This window comes from Lissotriton vulgaris, chromosome 4_1 (genome assembly GCF_964263255.1).
Source record: "Lissotriton vulgaris chromosome 4_1, aLisVul1.2, whole genome shotgun sequence".
Taxonomy (NCBI): domain Eukaryota; kingdom Metazoa; phylum Chordata; class Amphibia; order Caudata; family Salamandridae; genus Lissotriton; species Lissotriton vulgaris.
In genome coordinates, this window is record NC_141691.1 from 515,195,592 (window position 1) to 515,214,286 (window position 18,695).

Here is an 18,695-nt window from a genome sequence, read left to right on the forward strand (position 1 = left end):
GGCAGGAGGAGCGTCCTAACAGCCCACCGCCCTCCAAGAGACCGGCCAGGTGCCCTCCAGGACAACAGCGCCAGGCAGAGCAGACCACACCTCGGAGGAAGGCCGAAAAGAGACAGCCCCAAACACAAGGGAACTGCCAAGGCAAAGGCTCCACAGCACGAGGGGATCGCAGCACAGCGGCACGGCATAGCACTGTCCAGAAACCAGGGAGCCAGCCAGCCACAAGGTCAAGCAGCACCAACACAGCCAGAAAAGTGCGGGCGGCAGGAACAGCAAGGAACACGTAGCCAGCAACGCCAGAACATGAGGGTAGCCCACAGGACACCGAAGACCAGCAGGCGGACCACCAGCCAGACGCTGACACAACACGAACAAAGCAGCACCCATCAGCGAACCAGTAGGCACGAAAAGCTGCACGAATTTGCGTGTCATCCTTGCGCAGGGGCCATGCCAATCGCCTCTGAAACGTTCCAATGTCAGGAAATGTGCAGCCAAAGCGAGCACCACCAGATCCACATGGAAAGACATCCCCCGGGTCATGACCACGGTGAGCAGAATGCACATCGCATCATGGGCTGCTTATGCAAATTCAAGGAGGCCGGAAAACCGAGGAGCAAAGCCCGGCAGAGCCCCCCAGGAACCAGCAACACTCCAGCAGCAGAGCATCTCCCACCAGCGGCCAAGCCACAGGGAGACGCGCAAGGCAACCCGGAAGAGAACCGCCAGAACCAGCGCCCCAGCCGCAAAGGGCCGGGCGGCATCCAACGCGGCTCCCAGCAAGCCCGGCAGGCCAGGAGACCGCGGTGCAGGACGACGGGAAGCCCAGCAGCCCGACGCGTCCCACAGAGAGGAGGACTTCAGGGACGGAGAGGACAGCCCAGCAGCCAGACGAGAAGACCCTGAAGCCACCACAGGTAAGATTTCAGCAAAACTCCATCCATTCTGTCGGAAGACAGAAAAAAGAACAGGCTGCATGCTGAGTTGGTACCGCTTAAGTACTCCCAGTGGGAGGGAGCAGGTAGGGTATCCCAGCATGCTCCTTTTCTTTTTTCTGTCGTGGAGATGGTGAGCTCCGTATTTTAAGGAATGGGACGGGGTCAGGAGGGACCTGGGGGTAATTAACCCTTTATTAGAATATGTACTGTATGCAGCTGACTGTTGACTATCACATTCTGAGTAAGACATTATATTCTATGAGTGACATATGCTTGATAGTTCACATGTGGACTTGATATTCTCACTTGTCATCCTGTGAAAATATTTTTGTCATTGCACAGTCATCTTGAAGTGAGAAGTTAAATGACTGAAGTGCTACTTGTATGGTAAAACTTTGACAGCTTATCAGTGATGGTGATGTGTTAGCATTATTTGAATGATCACTTGGTAGATACACAATTATCAACATTGAGGTTCATTTATTCATGTACACTCATAAATATAGTCATCTTAAACAGATTTTCTTGACAGTAATTCTGTTGTCAGACATACCTAATTCAGAAGTACAAAATGTTTTTCTCTAGCATTTCTGTGTGATGATTCTTTTGATAAATGTCATAGTGATTATGTCCACATTGAAAAAAAAAACGACTACATACGTTATTATTTTTAGGTTTGTGGAAAAACATTTATTGTTACAGCTCACTTATTCAAAACAATTGACATTGGTTAGTAAATTATTATGTAAAACAATTCGCTACTATTTGTTCACGCCTGACACAACTTGTCACAACTTGACACTGAATGCAATATTTCTGCTTGTGATTTATCATCCTTTTTATCTTCTGGTGGGATTGCACACTCAAATTCCCAAGGTAAATTCTTCTTTAGAAATATGTTGTGCAATATTGCACAGGCAAATATTATTTTTCAAAACAAAGTTGGTTAGTAGAGAAGTCTAGCACTCAATTGATCCAGTCATCTAAAACAGGATTTTAGGGCACCAAACGTGCACTCAACAGCATTGCATGTTTTTGTTACAGCAGAATTATATTTCTTCTGTCTATCCAGCCGTTCAGTTTGAAAATGGGTTAGTTATCCATGCCTGCAATTTATATCCTTGATCGACAGAAATGAGAATTAGTCACCAATATTTATTAATTTGCTTTCACTCCTACATCACTTGTTATGTTATATATAGATATATGTTTGCAAATTACCACACATACTATGTTGATCATTGCTTTACACATGAATGCTCTACACATATGAGTCATTTAACATATTGTATTGAGTGTAAGACACAGACACCACATCAATATACTCATATTGATGATTATACAGCAGTTTAGTATTGTAAGTTAGTTAGAACAGCTATATGGGCATTGCATTCAATATGTATGCAATGTTGTTAAGGTTGTTTTCTTATAATCCTGTACTAATTCAAAAGATGTATGCAGTGACTGCCACATTATGACTCAAACATAGATTTTGCCTTTTTACACCTGAGATGTCCTTGGTTTTATCCATAACAGTTTTAGGGCCTCAGATTTGAAATCATAAATTTGCTTTAGTGGTTGCTTAGTGAATTTAGCCATAATTCAATGTGTTACATTGACATTTTGTTTTGGGTTTTTGACCCTGTTTTTGTTGATTTTAGGACTTTGGCCCTTTACCACTGCTATTCAGTGCTAAAGAGCATATGCGCTTGTTGGACCCGACCCTTTTGGGCAGGTTCACCCCTAGACTTTTTGCTTTTTCCTAGCCTGTTTCTGGAACCTGGTGTTGGTGATTCTAGGCCTCTGCGCACTTTTTTCACTGTGGTACAGTGTAAAGTGCTTGAGCTCTCTGTATGAAGAGTGAGTGACCTGCCCTCCCATAGGAATGAATGGGGAATATGTATGCCCATGGTAGATTCCTGATGCGTGGGGAGTGCAGGGTCGAGTTTGATATGTGTGAACTCGTGAGAATGAATGCTGCAAAATGATGTATGCAGCATGGCTGTGTCTAGTCTAGAAGTACCACTTTTGGAAGTTGGCATAATTGTGTAAGTTGGTGCTAGCGTGTGATTGGCTGGTGAGTCTGCCCAGGAGTGCCTGGACCTGCTGGTGGATGGACTGTCCGGTTTGAGTAGGACAGGGTCTGCAGGGTCTGCAAGGCCCCAGAGGAGGGGGTCTGAGTCAGCCGTGGATGAAAGGCCCCTCTGCTGTCAGGGATGGGAGGAAAGAGCGTCTGGTGGTGCCGGGCCGTGCCTGTCGGCCACCCTGCTAGCTCTCCTTCCTGACGGCTCACTGTCACCTCTGGCCCTGAAGCTGTCAGGAAAGACGTAAACCAGAAACATTCCAGCACTCAGGGTCCCTTGCACGAAGTACTTCAAAGACATTCCTGGCTATAAGAAGGAGCTGTGTCTCCCTCCAAGTTGTTCTTGTCCTTGCTCTTGTGGCTGACTTGGATCTACCAGGGGTGGGCACTGCCCAGCCCCTGGACGCCTGCATGCCTGGAGGACTGCTGGGGGACTCTTCCTGCCTGTCCCCCTGCCTACTGCATCTTTAAGGACTGTTGCTGGACTGGTGACCTTTGGCTGCCTTTTAGCGCTAGGAGCGCTTTATTTTTCTGTTATAGCGCTGGGACGCGCTTGACTTGTTATTTTTAGCGCATGGAGCGCTTTAACTTTCCTGTGGCGCCTGGGAGCGCTCTAGCTGTGTTCTAAGCGCTTTGTCTCCCCCAGCGCTTGAGAGCGCTGTTTATTTGTGGACATTTGCAACGGGAGTCCACCCCGTGCTTCGGCGAAGAAATCGCCGCCGTGGCTTCAACAGCGCGACCAGAGCCAGTGGGCTCGTCAGGAGGGCCGCGCTGCCATTGGGTGGCCCAGGGAGAGTTGCCGCGCAGCCATTGGCTGTTCCCCGGAAGCAGAGGTCCGGCCCGCCGCCTGGTTGAGGGCGGGGCCGGGAGGACGTGTTCCGCTTCCCCCTGCCTGGGGGAAGCTTTTGCGGGAGTTGCCGGTCTCCCGTGCCCAGAGGGAGACCGGGGAAGAGGAGAGGTCGCGTCGCCGCTGCTGGGGGCTCCCGGCGCCCCGGAGGAGAAGTGGATCAGGAGCCTGGCGGCTCCACTCGGGAGGACGACGGCGGAAGGAGAAGGCGGTGCTTCATTATGAGGAGGAGACCCGCCGCCGAGCCGCCGCCCAGCAGAGAGGCCGCCGCCCGGAGGAGCCTGCCCAAGAGAGCCCGGTGAGTCTGAAGGGCTGGGGATGGCTCCGTGCGGCTGCTGTTGGTGCCGGAGAGCGGCACATGGGCGGGAGTGGAGGTAGGGCGGCCCCAGCTGGCAGTGGGTCGCCCCAACGTTTCAAGGGAGCCTGAGGCTCCAACGCCCATGTTGGTCACGAGAGCCCCGTGGGGCACGGTGTTGGCGGTGCAGAAAGGGCGGCCCCGGCTGGCAGCGGGTCGCCCCAACGCGTGTAGAGCCCCGAGAGGCTCCTTGCCCCTATCGTTGTGTCCGGAGCCATGGAGGCTCTAAGGGGGCAGATTTGTTCTACGGGCCCAGAGAGGCTCGAGGTGCCCTACGTGATTTGAGAGCCCAGAGAGGCTTGGGGGCCATTTCCATGACGTCGAGTCCCCCGTGAGGGACTCCAACGACCCCACAGCTGTGCTAAGAGCCTGCTAGGCTCGAGGGGGGCGTTGTCTGCAGAGCCTGGGTGGCTCCAACGTTTGGCCACAGTGGTTGTTCCAGAGCCTGTGTGGCTCCAGCATGGCGCAGTTTGCGCCCAAGGGTCAGTGAGGACCCTGTCGCAGTTCATTTTATTGCGATGCCCAGGTGCCCAGCACTTAGTGGGCACCTGCCACGTTTAGGCTTTTTGAACTTTGAGACTGGCGCTGCATGGCAGCGCACCCCTGACACTGAGACTCAGGGCGTCTGAGCCCCAACAAGGCCATTGGCCTAGGGACTGCCACAGGTGGTGGCTTATGTGAGTTTGCGCAATGGTATGGTTATTGCACCTCTGAATGTGATCTCTTGCACCATGTGTTATTCCTGCACCTCTGAAGGTTTTTAGGCCTCATGTGATTTTTGCGCTATTGCTTTACTCTTGACACCTCTGAATGTTTGATGCATTATGTGTCTTTCTTTTCATGCGCTGCACCTCTGAATGTTTAGTCATCATGTGTCTTCTTGCGCTGCACCCCTGAATGTATTGTGATTACATCATGTGCTCTGTCCTTAACACCGCTGAATGTGTAGGTCTATACATCATGTGTTTTCTTCACTACTCCTCTGAATGTATAGTCATGCATCATGGGTAGTGTGTCCTGATTTATACCCCTAAGTGGATTTCATCCTTAGGTGGTTGTTCTTTCTAGTACAGGTGGTCCTAGTGAGGTCCTGGGTACCTGCGTGACATGCTCCTAAGGTGTTTAGGGTTGCGTAGTGTGTACTTACCTGTTCCCAGTAGTTACTGGATGTGATTCATAACTGTTACTTTGTGCTACAGTGATGTTATATGCTTATTCTAATTTCTGACAAGTATTTCTATTTCGGAAAGTGTTGAATATGACAGTGGCCCATGTGGCCCTGTCTTGTGAATAGTCCCATGTGAATATTGCCCGTGCCAATTGGCACCATGTATATGTGTGATTTTATCTGATGTGCTTTTACAATACAAAGGGTATTTTTATAATAACCTTGTGTGGAGTCTCTTTTGTGGTGTACCTAGTATGTTGTTGCTATTGTGCGCTGACGCAAATGCTTTACACATTGCCTTCGAGTTTAGCCTAGACTGCTCGTGCCAAGCTACCAAGGGGGTGAGCAGGGGTTATCTTGGCGTGTGACTTCCTTGCCCTGACTAGATTGGTGGTTTCTGCCTGGCTTTGGCGTCAGCCCTAGCCTACCAGAAATAGCCAGTTCTAACATTGGTGGGTCAGCGGTGCGGATTTGGAACTGGTGGTTGCGCAGTGCCATAGCGACAACTGGCTACATTACAAAACTCTGCAATTGTTTTTTCAGATAGTCACATGTTTGGGATTATTGATTTAGATTTTTTTTTCCTCAAGAGTGTCATTTTCAAATGTGTTTCTGCGCTTTATGTTTAGTGGCAGATGAGAGAAAGTGACAGGGCGGGACGCCAGTAGAGGGGGAGGTTCCCATAGATTAGGAATCCCTTGCTGGGTCCAGTGTCCAATCCCAAATCCTATCCCCATGTGTGTGTGTGGGTAGATAGGAGAGAGAGGGAGTGTGAGGAGAAAAGACTAGCTCAGGAGGGTGGTTGTTCCCTGAGTGTAGTGTGTGTGTCTGGATTCCCCAGTGTGGTAGGATCCAGTGGTGGCAGCTTTAAATGTGTCCAGTGTGTTAATTCCCATTCCCCGCTCCCAGAGTTTGGTACCTGTGTCACGTGTGGTCAGGTTGAGTGATCAGGGGTGGTAAAAACTGCCTTACCAGTCCGAGGGGGGGGGAGTGTGCGCATGAGTTATGTGCTGAACTGGAGGAGTTGGTGTGAGTTTTCTTTTTGTTAAAGAGCTTGCATGAGAGGTGTACCTCTGGTGGTGTGCAGGAGGTCCTGCAGAGGAACTGGACAAGAAGGTGGATGTCTGGCGGTGTGCTAGATGTCTTGCAGTGGCATTAGGGAGTGATTCTAAAAGGAGTGGCTTGTGTATCTGATGATCCTGTGGAGGAGAAGAGGTTACTGTGTAGCCCAGCTAGATCCCATTAGGATGGTAGGGGTGTAGGGGCTCACGTCCTGTCTCAGGGGAGGCGGAGTGAGTGTGGGACGGTGTGTCCCCCGTTGGCCTGAAACCTTATCTCAGGGCCCGGAGGGTTCCCTAAGGGAGCGCCAGGTCAGGGGCCTAAGCTGTACATAGGTCATTTGAGGAGGATCTTCCTGTGTCTAGAGGACGGGGAGTGTCTGTAACCAGAACTCCGGCGGTCCTAGTGTTGGGCAGTACCGCTCCTAAGTGGAGGGTGCAGAAGTCCTGGCTCACTGAGCATTTGCCCGTCTAGAGTGCTTGACCATTTGTGGGGCCTCTGGAGGCCGTTCCCCGAGGAGGGGGGAAAGCCAGGTTGGGGTGTGGCCTGACCTGGAAGGAGTACTGGAGGAAAGTGTGTCACTGATACGCCGCTGGCGTGTGCTCTGTCTAGCCTTGGACATACTGAGAATCACCCTGTGATAGGGAGTACTGAAGGAGAGTGTGTCACTGATACGCCGCTGGCGTGTGCTCTGTCTAGCCTGGGACATACTGAGAATCACCCTGTGATAGGGAGTACTGGAGGAGGGTGTGTCGCTGATACGCCGCTGGCGTGTGCTCTGTCTAGCCTGAGACATACTGGGCCTGTAGTCATGGAACTGGAAGGGGGTGCAGAGGGATAGTGTCCTTACTTCTGACCCCGGTGTAACCTGAGGGTTTTAGATCTTAGGTTAGGAGATTAGGAAACTTCTAGGTCAAGAGGAATCTCTGCCCAAGTGGATCAGCTGAAGAGACTGAGGGGGCTGCCCTAGCTGTGTGGTCTGGGGCCCACCTGCAGGTTGTTGTTTCCACTAAGGTAGAGGAAAGGGGGCTTTGCGGTGTGCTGTGTCCCCCCACCTGCTTGAAGAGGAACTGTGCCGTGTGCTTTGTACCTCAGAAGTGAAATAGTTTCCAGGTGGTAGACCAGTGATGGAGTGAGGTCCTGATCTGGTAGGAGAATTGTGTTCTGGTGAATGCTTCTCTGTGAGGGTGTGGAAACCCAGAAGTAGAGGTAGGGTGGGGCATTCTTACCCGAGACCTCTGGTCAGCTTGGGGGTGTGGACCCTAGGTTGTTGGATCAGTGGTAGTTGTAGCTACACTGAGAGAGAGAGTGGAGAATGGCTATTGTGTGCCAGGGGTTATTGCCCCCCGCTCTGTGGATTGGTTAGGACCTGTGATTTGGATGGTCTTGGCTGTGGATGACTAGGGAGTCCCAGTGGGGTGTCCTAGTTGTGTCAGAGAGTTATTGTTTAGAGGTAACCAGGTAGGTTCAGAGTGGCGAAAAACCAGAGGGTTGTCCCTGCCGGGCAGGTCCGTGTCCGTGGTTTTTGTCGCCCAAAGCAGTGAAGCCCATCAGTGGGGTGATTGGTCTACCCTGCGTTTTGGCTGGAAGGGGGCTGTGTTGGACCCGGCCCTTTTGGGCAGGTTCACCCCTAGACTTTTTGCTTTTTCCTAGCCTGTTTCTGGAACCTGGTGTTGGTGATTCTAGGCCTCTGCGCACTTTTTTCACTGTGGTACAGTGTAAAGTGCTTGAGCTCTCTGTATGAAGAGTGAGTGACCTGCCCTCCCATAGGAATGAATGGGGAATATGTATGCCCATGGTAGATTCCTGATGCGTGGGGAGTGCAGGGTCGAGTTTGATATGTGTGAACTCGTGAGAATGAATGCTGCAAAATGATGTATGCAGCATGGCTGTGTCTAGTCTAGAAGTACCACTTTTGGAAGTTGGCATAATTGTGTAAGTTGGTGCTAGCGTGTGATTGGCTGGTGAGTCTGCCCAGGAGTGCCTGGACCTGCTGGTGGATGGACTGTCCGGTTTGAGTAGGACAGGGTCTGCAGGGTCTGCAAGGCCCCAGAGGAGGGGGTCTGAGTCAGCCGTGGATGAAAGGCCCCTCTGCTGTCAGGGATGGGAGGAAAGAGCGTCTGGTGGTGCCGGGCCGTGCCTGTCGGCCACCCTGCTAGCTCTCCTTCCTGACGGCTCACTGTCACCTCTGGCCCTGAAGCTGTCAGGAAAGACGTAAACCAGAAACATTCCAGCACTCAGGGTCCCTTGCACGAAGTACTTCAAAGACATTCCTGGCTATAAGAAGGAGCTGTGTCTCCCTCCAAGTTGTTCTTGTCCTTGCTCTTGTGGCTGACTTGGATCTACCAGGGGTGGGCGCTGCCCAGCCCCTGGACGCCTGCATGCCTGGAGGACTGCTGGGGGACTCTTCCTGCCTGTCCCCCTGCCTACTGCATCTTTAAGGACTGTTGCTGGACTGGTGACCTTTGGCTGCCTTTTAGCGCTAGGAGCGCTTTATTTTTCTGTTATAGCGCTGGGACGTGCTTGACTTGTTATTTTTAGCGCATGGAGCGCTTTAACTTTCCTGTGGCGCCTGGGAGCGCTCTAGCTGTGTTCTAAGCGCTTTGTCTCCCCCAGCGCTTGAGAGCGCTGTTTATTTGTGGACATTTGCAACGGGAGTCCACCCCGTGCTTCGGCGAAGAAATCGCCGCCGTGGCTTCAACAGCGCGACCAGAGCCAGTGGGCTCGTCAGGAGGGCCGCGCTGCCATTGGGTGGCCCAGGGAGAGTTGCCGCGCAGCCATTGGCTGTTCCCCGGAAGCAGAGGTCCGGCCCGCCGCCTGGTTGAGGGCGGGGCCGGGAGGACGTGTTCCGCTTCCCCCTGCCTGGGGGAAGCTTTTGCGGGAGTTGCCGGTCTCCCGTGCCCAGAGGGAGACCGGGGAAGAGGAGAGGTCGCGTCGCCGCTGCTGGGGGCTCCCGGCGCCCCGGAGGAGAAGTGGATCGGGAGCCTGGCGGCTCCACTCGGGAGGACGACGGCGGAAGGAGAAGGCGGTGCTTCATTATGAGGAGGAGACCCGCCGCCGAGCCGCCGCCCAGCAGAGAGGCCGCCGCCCGGAGGAGCCTGCCCAAGAGAGCCCGGTGAGTCTGAAGGGCTGGGGATGGCTCCGTGCGGCTGCTGTTGGTGCCGGAGAGCGGCACATGGGCGGGAGTGGAGGTAGGGCGGCCCCAGCTGGCAGTGGGTCGCCCCAACGTTTCAAGGGAGCCTGAGGCTCCAACGCCCATGTTGGTCACGAGAGCCCCGTGGGGCACGGTGTTGGCGGTGCAGAAAGGGCGGCCCCGGCTGGCAGCGGGTCGCCCCAACGCGTGTAGAGCCCCGAGAGGCTCCTTGCCCCTATCGTTGTGTCCGGAGCCATGGAGGCTCTAAGGGGGCAGATTTGTTCTACGGGCCCAGAGAGGCTCGAGGTGCCCTACGTGATTTGAGAGCCCAGAGAGGCTTGGGGGCCATTTCCATGACGTCGAGTCCCCCGTGAGGGACTCCAACGACCCCACAGCTGTGCTAAGAGCCTGCTAGGCTCGAGGGGGGCGTTGTCTGCAGAGCCTGGGTGGCTTCAACGTTTGGCCACAGTGGTTGTTCCAGAGCCTGTGTGGCTCCAGCATGGCGCAGTTTGCGCCCAAGGGTCAGTGAGGACCCTGTCGCAGTTCATTTTATTGCGATGCCCAGGTGCCCAGCACTTAGTGGGCACCTGCCACGTTTAGGCTTTTTGAACTTTGAGACTGGCGCTGCATGGCAGCGCACCCCTGACACTGAGACTCAGGGCGTCTGAGCCCCAACAAGGCCATTGGCCTAGGGACTGCCACAGGTGGTGGCTTATGTGAGTTTGCGCAATGGTATGGTTATTGCACCTCTGAATGTGATCTCTTGCACCATGTGTTATTCCTGCACCTCTGAAGGTTTTTAGGCCTCATGTGATTTTTGCGCTATTGCTTTACTCTTGACACCTCTGAATGTTTGATGCATTATGTGTCTTTCTTTTCATGCGCTGCACCTCTGAATGTTTAGTCATCATGTGTCTTCTTGCGCTGCACCCCTGAATGTATTGTGATTACATCATGTGCTCTGTCCTTAACACCGCTGAATGTGTAGGTCTATACATCATGTGTTTTCTTCACTACTCCTCTGAATGTATAGTCATGCATCATGGGTAGTGTGTCCTGATTTATACCCCTAAGTGGATTTCATCCTTAGGTGGTTGTTCTTTCTAGTACAGGTGGTCCTAGTGAGGTCCTGGGTACCTGCGTGACATGCTCCTAAGGTGTTTAGGGTTGCGTAGTGTGTACTTACCTGTTCCCAGTAGTTACTGGATGTGATTCATAACTGTTACTTTGTGCTACAGTGATGTTATATGCTTATTCTAATTTCTGACAAGTATTTCTATTTCGGAAAGTGTTGAATATGACAGTGGCCCATGTGGCCCTGTCTTGTGAATAGTCCCATGTGAATATTGATCGTGCCAATTGGCACCATGTATATGTGTGATTTTATCTGATGTGCTTTTACAATACAAAGGGTATTTTTATAATAACCTTGTGTGGAGTCTCTTTTGTGGTGTACCTAGTATGTTGTTGCTATTGTGCGCTGACGCAAATGCTTTACACATTGCCTTCGAGTTTAGCCTAGACTGCTCGTGCCAAGCTACCAAGGGGGTGAGCAGGGGTTATCTTGGCGTGTGACTTCCTTGCCCTGACTAGATTGGTGGTTTCTGCCTGGCTTTGGCGTCAGCCCTAGCCTACCAGAAATAGCCAGTTCTAACAGCGCTCTTGGAAAATTTTGTTAATGGATTTGTGTTTCTATTTTTGGCTCATTTGATTTACTAGCAAGTCCCTAGTATAGTGCACTATGTATGCCCAGGGCCTTTAAAACAATTGCTGCTAGTGGCCCTGCAACACTCATTGTGCCACCCACACAAACAGCCTTTCAAAGGGTTCTCAGACCTACCACTGCAGTGTCTGCACACCGTTGTGACTGCCATGTAAACCTGGCAAGTACACCCACTTGACAGACCCTAACTTTCCATTTTTGTTACATGTGAGTCACCCCTAAGGTAGGCCCAATGTACCCCTGTGGGCACAGTGCAGTGTATATGAAAGGTTGGACATGTACTGCTGTGTGTGTGTTATATGTCTTGATAGTGAAATCCAGTGCATTGCATTTTTCACTGTGGAGAGGCTATACGTCCCATAGGATAGAATAGGAGGTACTTTCTAATATCCTACAAGTATAACTTTCCTTTGGGACAAGCAAGACCAATTGAGTTTAGTGTGCCTGAACTCAGGATGTAAAAATGCATCTTTAGTAAAGATGATTTTTATGTTGTGTGTTTAAAAATACCACTTTTAGAAAGTGGGTATTATTTTGCTTAGCCGTCCTGTGTGCCTTTGCCTCTGCTGGGTTGTTGTGTGGCTTTGAAGTGAAAGGGCTGGGGATGTGCACTGTAGACAGCCACTGGGGGATTCGAGGTTTGTCCTCCTTTTCCTGAATGAGTTAGGGCTGGGCTAAATAGACCTGTTCTGCATTCAGAGTAGTAGAGAATGTTGTCTCCACCTCCTGGCAGGAAGCTTAGGACAGAACTGGTTTGGACTGAGCTGAGAGACCTTTGCCACAGGAGAGCACACAATTTCAGATGACTGCTAAACTAAGGAACCTGCCAGGAAGAAGAGCTGGAAAAGCTGTCAGGAGGAACTGCCACTTTGTTGCGTGCTATGCTGTGTTGGCCTGCTGCTTGCTGCTTCTGTCTTGGGTAGGGAAAGGACTGGATTGTACTTTCATCATCCTGCTGTTAGAGTTCTCTCCAAGGGCTTGAAGTACAGCTTGCCTCCTGTTGGAAGTCTCAGGGAGATAAAAGAATTCAGAGAACTCACTTGGATCAAGGAACCTGCCAAGAAGAAGAGCTGGAATAACTGCCAGGAGTAGTACTGCCCCTTTGCTATGTTGTTGCTTTGCTGGGTTAGCGTGCAGTTGCTGCTTCTTCCTTGGGCAGTGAAAGGACTGGACTGAACTTTCTTCATGTGTTGCTGAGTATGTCCAAGTGCTTCAGCTAGAGCTTGCCTCCTGTTTACAAAGTTTCAGGGACTTGGTGATTTCAGTTGCCAGAGAGAATTGAAAGCAACTGGCACCGTCACTGACACCGCTGCGGGCTCCATGTCCTGAAGGCACTGCAGGGGGCACCGCTGCACTTCGCACCACAACCCTGGTCTCACCGACGACAACCGCTGCCACCACCAAGCCGCTGCTTGCGCCGTGACATGTGGTCACAGCACTCCGCTCCACCGTGTTTCACTCCGCTGCCCTGGTCTCACCAATGATGATGCTGCATGCTGACTTCACCACCCGTGACCGCACCGTGGTTTGTGGGAACCACTCGTAAGTCACATGATGCACTCCCCCATCCCACACGGACGTCTGGGTTGACCGACACCAGCTGCCATCAACTGACTGACGCTTGCACTGTGAGTTGTCAGCACCGCCTCACTCCTCACCACCTCACCCCGCATCGCAGACTTGATTTCACCGAAGTTGCTGGATGACCGTCACTGAGCCGTTGCCTGCACTGGTAGGCATCAAACATATACTCAGAAAATGCTGCATTACAAACAGATGTCATCTGATGTTGCTATTCCTGTGGGAGTCACAGTAACCTAGATACATCCTTTCACTTGCCGCCTGCATTCTTCGTGCAATCTTTATCTGACTCACATCATGCAGCAAGGAGAAACAAACAAGGGGAACATACAAACTGTAACAAAGGGCGGTAAGACGTGGGAGGTGCCCTCTTTCCCAGTTCAGTAGGCTGTCCTTGAAAGTTTAGGAGCATTATACTTTTGCAGACTTGCATTAAAGGTGACCTTCCCTACTGCATTAACCATAACATGCATTTTCCTTCTGCAAAAAGACAATGCTCTTGAGATATTTTGAGCCACAGACCCTAGGCCCAGATTTATTAAAAATCCCAAAGTCTTTGGAAGAAGTGCAACATACAAGGAAAGGGATTTGCAGCTTGATCAATGCATCCTTTGAAATAAGAAACGCCGAAATTAATCCCCTGGTCAGATCAACCCTTTTTAAAGATTTAGGGGTATGCTGTTTCCTCCTAAAAAAAATACGTAACTTCAGATGCATCATTACTTCATTTACTCCACAAACAATGAACATGCAATTTAGCACATAAATGGTTCTCCCTGTGCCTACATTAATACTAACATAGCTTAAGCACATAGTTGTGCTGTTAGAGTTCTGCAGCCACATAGTCACAATAAACACACGATAAAACCGAATACTTATTGTTTCAGATTAACTGAAAAAGGCATTTTAAATTGCCTGGATCCTGTAGCAATTTTTTTTTAAAGCAAAGTTAATGAATGCCGCAAGTAATCATTGATTCGGTCATGAATATTAAAAACGTTAATTTTAACAAAAAATGTTGGTAAAGCGAAAGTCTTACCGAGACAGTGAGGTAGGCGCCAGCTGACACCCACGTCTTAGAGGCTTTATGAAGTATCGTTTAGAAGCACGCGTTTTCAAGAGCAGCGACGGGGCAATCAAGCAGGAGACAGCGAGAGCTCAGAATATCAACAACCTATTTAAAATGAGCCTGGAGTAACAGATGTTGAAAACGTTTGCATATCACACAAAATCATGTAGTTTTAAAAAGAAATATACTAAAGGAATACCCTTCTCTCCTCCATCCATCATCCGTGGTGTGTACGTCCTGCAGGGCTGGATTAATTAACCATTAAGCAAAATAAGTGCATGCATCAAAGAAAGGGGGGCACCACAGAAAATTACTATTGTCAGATTTACCATGGTCCTGGCACCTACAACCTTTGCTATAAGGAGAACTACCTCCGAGTGATGAAAATAGTGCTGAGCTACTGATGACGTTGACAATTGTTGCAATAGGGAGCACATCAGACCCAATTGCAATAGTGGGAGCATTTTGAAGGATTATTAGTAGTGTCCACCCAGATGTATGTCAACATATTTGATATATTTTTTCCAGATAATTAGATGTGGAGTTAAGAACATACATAAAAGTATACGTACCTTTGTATACTTACCTTCATGATATTGCTGGAGTATAGCATCTGGATCTTGGTTGGACAATCCTTAAAATCCAATATTTTCAACCACCTGGAGACATATGACTGTAGTGTCTTAAAAAGTAAAGTGTTATCATAATAAAATGTCGCCACATGACCAATGACATAACTGTCACAACTGTAGGTGTCCACTGGCACTCCAGAAATTCAGGAAGCTATGAACCTCCACAACTCGGTATGAACTATCATTCAGAGAGCAGTTTTAAATACGTTTTGGATTTTCAATCATTTTGTTTCCAAACATTAGCATATCTTTTCTTGCAAACTGACCTTATTCAATATGGCTATGGTAAACCCTCTGAATTAAGTACTATGCTGAGCTGCATCTTGGGGAGGCACTTCCACTGTATTGCCGAGCTATGGGTAGCTCTAAAGCAGGGGTACTCATAGCACGGCCCGCGGGCCGGTCGCGGCCCGGCAAGCCTTCCTGGGCGGCCCGCGGACATTGCAGACACCTGTGTTTAAAATTAAATAAATTAAATAGTGTTCGCAAATACAGCCGCAGCAGCTCGGAATCAGACTGTGCTCTGTGGGGGCCCGGGTGATTCCAGTGATTGTCAGAGGGGAGCTGCAGGGGCCTAAGAGGTGAAATTCAACAAAGCCTAATTAACATGTAAATGTTCTTTTAAAGACCTATAAAGTACTTGTAGGCAGATTTACAAGCCCCTTGCAACACTTTTACGCCGCCGTTGCGTCACTTTTGTGACGCAGCGGCGGCGTAAACAATGCGCCTCGTTGCGACTTATTTACAACGTGACGCATCTAGGCAGATGCGTCACGTTGTAAAGCCCTGCGCCACATGAAACCTGCGTCAGGTTTCATGTGAGTGTTCTGTCGCAGGGTGGGCGTTCCCTCGTATCAAAGCCCCGTAAAACTGATGCAGTGAAATCTACAAGATTTCACTGAGCCAGTTTTATGACGCTGCTGCGACAAATCCTTACGCCTGCTTCAAGCAGGCGTAAGGAGTGGCGCACCATGTTATGCATGGGTGGCCCCTGTGCGTTGCAGGAGTTGCGTCATGCTTGCGACGCAACTCCAGCAATGCGCCGCCCATACGCCACAAGATGCGTCACACATCTTCCCTTCCTTGCACCATGGTGCGCCGCATTGTAAATGCGGCGCATCTGTGTTGGCGCAAGGAGGGGATTGCATGACGCATCTGTTCTGGGTCATCCCTGCTGATTTGCAGAGATGCGCCAGAACATGTAAATATGCCCCTTGGTGCGGCTGTGTGCTGTCTCAGCCCGGGCTGAGGGCTGACACACACACACAGGTGAGAGGACAGAGAGGGAGGGAGGGAGACACAGAGGGAGGAAGAAGGGAGACACAGAGAGAGGGCAGGAGGGAGGGAAACAGAGAGTGGGAGACAGGGAGGGAGACACAGAGGGAGAGGGGAAAACAGAGAGTGGGAGACAGAGAGGGAGACACAGAGGGAGGGAGGGAGACACAGAGGGAGGGAGGGAGACTGGGAGGGAGGAGGGAGACACAAAGGGAGGGAGGGAAAAAGAGTGGGAGACAGGGAGGGAGACACAGTGGGAGGGAGGGAGACACAGAGGGAGGGAGGGAGACAAGGAGGAGACACAGAGGGAGGGAGGGAAACAGAGAGTGGGAGACAGGGAGGGAGACACAGTGGGAGGGAGGGAGACACAGTGGGAGGGAGGGAGAACCAGAGGGAGGGAGGGAGACATGGAGGGAGGGAGACACGGAGGGAGGGAGACACAGAGGGAGGGAGGGAAACAGAGAGTGGGAGACAGGGAGGGAGACACAGAGGGAGGGAGACACAGAGGGAGGAAGGGAGACAGAGAGAGGTAGGGAGACAGGGAGGGAGACACAGAGGGAGGGAGGGAAAACAGAGTGGGAGACAGGGAGGGAGACACAGTGGGAGGGAGGGAGACACAGAAGGAGGGAGGGAGACACAGAGGGAGGGAGGGAGACACAGATGGAGGGAGGGAGACACAGAGGGAGGGAGACACAGAGGGAGGGAGGGAGGGAGGGAGACACAGAGGGAGGGACGGAGACACAGAGGGAGGGAGGGAGACACAGATGGAGGGAGGGAGACACAGAGGGAGGGAGGGAGACACAGAGAGAGGGAGGGAGACAGGGAGGGAGGAGTGAGACACAGAGGGAGGGAGGGAAACAGAGTGGGAGACAGGGAGGGAGACAAAGTGGGAGGGAGGGAGACACAGAAGGAGGGAGGAAGGGAGACGCAGAGGGAGGGAGGGAGACACAGAGGGAGGGATACAGAGAGTGGAAGACAGGGAGGGGGACACAGAGGGAGGGAGGGAGACACAGAGGGAGGGAGGGAGACACAGAGGGAGGGAGGGAAACAGAGAGTGGGAGACAGGGAGGGAGACACAGAGGGAGGGAGGGAGGGAGACACAGAGGGAGCGAGGGAGGGAGACACAGAGGGAGGGAAACAGAGTAGGAGAGTGGGAGGGAGACACAGAGGGAGAGTGGGAGACTGGAAGGGAGACACAGAGGGAGAGAGAGAGACACAGAGGGAGACTGGGAGGGAGACACAGAGGGAGAGTGGGAGACAGGGAGGGAGACACAGAGGGAGAGTGGGAGACTGGGAGGGAGACACAGAGGGAGAGAGAGGGAGGGAGACACAAGGGGAGAGTGGGAGACTGGGAGGGAGACACAGAGGGAGAGTGGGAGACACAGAGGGAGACACAGAGGGAGACTGGAAGGGAGACATAGAGGAAGAGGGAGACTGGGAGGGAGATACAGAGGGAGAGTGGGAGACTGGGAGGGAGACACAGAGGGAGAGTGGGAGACAGGGAGGGAGACACAGAGGGAGGGCGGGAAACAGAGAGTGGGAGATAGGGAGGGAGACACAGAGGGAGGGAGGGAGACACAGAGGGAGGGAGACACAGAGGGAGGGAGGGAGACACAGAGGAAGGGAGGGAAACAGAGTGGGAGACACAGAGGGAGAGTGGGAGACAGCGAGGGAGACACAGAGGGAGAGTGGGAGACAGGGAGGGAGACACAGAGAGAGTGGGAGACAGAGAGGGAGACACAGAGGGAGAGTGGGAGACTGGAAGGGAGATACAGAGGGAGAGTGGGAGACAGGGAGGGAGACACAGAGGGAGAGTGGGAGACAGGGAGGGAGACACAGAGGGAGGGAGGGAGACACAGAGGGAGGGAAAGAGAGGGAGGGAGACACAGAGGGAGAGGGAGGGAGAGAGAGAGAGAGCGAGAGAGGGAGAAGGAGGGAGAGAGAGAAAGATGTGTGTATGCTGGGTCTGGTGGATCAGTGGACGAAGGTGTCTGCTGCAGGGACCTGTGTTTAACCTCATGGTCACAATTTTTGTTTGCTTTAGCCCCGCCCCCTCCCCCTCTGACCCCGCCCCCACCAGTGCGGCCCTCAGTCACAAACCGCACTGTAAATTTGGCCCCCGAGAGAAAGTTTGTGAGTACCCATGCTCTAGAGCTACCAGTTGGAGACCCCTGCCATGCACCATATAGTGCAAAACTGCAAGTGGTACAGCTGAATCAATAAATAAAATGGAAGTATAAAAAACGGGGCGTGGATCTATGTAAAACATTTGGGATAGTGTGCTTTCAACAAATCTGGGACGTAGAAGGGAATCTATTTATGGATGAGTTCATCCCTTTTCAGACTAAAGCCTAGGCTTCCTAGTTTGGTAGAGCAAATGGGGGCATGGCAACATTTATAAGCTCAAGATTAGACTGCACCACAGAACTAATAACATTTGACTCTGGAATTATCTTGGGAATACTACTATTCTTTGCCCATTATGTCAAAGTGTTGATAATCAATATTTATAATTCACCATCCACCAAGATAGCACTGGATATAGTGCTTAGAAGATTCTGTGACAAACATTGTCCGCGTGGTCCTTTTCACCAATAAGAATGCTAGTTGGAGATTTTGACATACATCCTTGTAAGACGTGCTGAGGAAAGGAGGGGTCAGCAAGATTTAGAGAGATTGGAGCAGATTCATTTTAAGCACACAGGCCAGGGTGATAATCTTAATCTTTTGGTCTCAGAGTTAAACTTTATTAATCTTTTATCTAAAGAAACGAATAGCTCACCCATGTCCATCCCGACTTTTAAGGGAAGAAGTAATAACACAAGTATTGAATAT

At 51.3% G+C, this 18,695-nt stretch overlaps 1 non-coding gene across 1 annotated transcript; it reads right to left on the bottom strand.

Annotated features, from left to right (window-relative positions):
- Positions 1–397: 397 nt before the first annotated feature.
- On the bottom strand, positions 398–504 carry LOC147718913 (U6 spliceosomal RNA). The gene has a single exon (XR_015295375.1). It is a non-coding gene; the product is annotated as a U6 spliceosomal RNA (small nuclear RNA).
- Positions 505–18,695: the final 18,191 nt, after the last annotated feature.